Source organism: Halyomorpha halys, unplaced genomic scaffold (assembly GCF_000696795.3).
Source record: "Halyomorpha halys isolate HHAL.00 unplaced genomic scaffold, Hhal_1.1 Scaffold224.1, whole genome shotgun sequence".
Classification (NCBI taxonomy): domain Eukaryota; kingdom Metazoa; phylum Arthropoda; class Insecta; order Hemiptera; family Pentatomidae; genus Halyomorpha; species Halyomorpha halys.
The window spans coordinates 803585-804529 of NW_027111010.1; positions in this window are offsets into that span (position 1 = coordinate 803585).

Genomic DNA, 945 nt, shown 5'->3' on the forward strand with positions numbered 1-945 from the left:
TATCTCACACCACAAATTACTCACAACCCTCCCCAGCAGACCCATCCCAATTTAGTGGCAGCCCTCTTTCACTACCCTTAAAAAACACATCTAAATGATGTATAAGTCAACATAAGAGGAGGTTTTTACTTGGTAATGGTAACTTGTTCAGAGCTTTAAACCTCTTAGCTGTTAATGCCTCTAATATTCAAACAGAAACAGAAAATCTTAATAATATAATAACTTTTGATTTCACTATAATTGTGAGATGATGAAGATTGACTAAGACATAAAATAACGGTTGATTTAGTAAAAAGAGTAAACTAAAATCCCAATAAAAGTGTATGACATAAATGGAACTAAGTACCAACATTTTAATATAAAAAATACATTAAAACTACAAAACTAATATACCACATATCATTTAAGACAATTGTACGTATTGCTGAAATAAGAAACCGTAAAACAACCTAACACTAGAAATGGCAGCTCATATGTCACTTATTTTCCCAGTTTAGAAGCCTAATAGTAACGTGTAACCTTCCAATGTTTTACTTGTACTTTCGAAAGTACAACTTGTATTTTGTACTTTGTAGCTATGATTCAAAATAGTACATACTACAAGTAAAAGACTTGTAGTATTAGTTTGTACTTTATTATGAAACAGGCCCCTGGTAGCACAATGTCCCCGCACCCGATGTTTTGAATGTGGGACAGAGGGACATATAGCTCAACAATGTCCCTATATGTATCGGCGGAGGAAGAAAAATGTGCCTGAACCGATGGAGGTCAATGCTCAGAGATTAAGGAGAAGGGTAATCTCTCGAAGGACAAACAGATCCACAAATGAATCCACGGAAATGTCCGAGACCTCAGGAACAGAAACTGAAGCAGGGGACTCTGAGCGAGAGGATAGCCAGCAAGGCAAGAGGAGGACTTGGAGAGGAAAAGGAGAAGCAGCTAGAA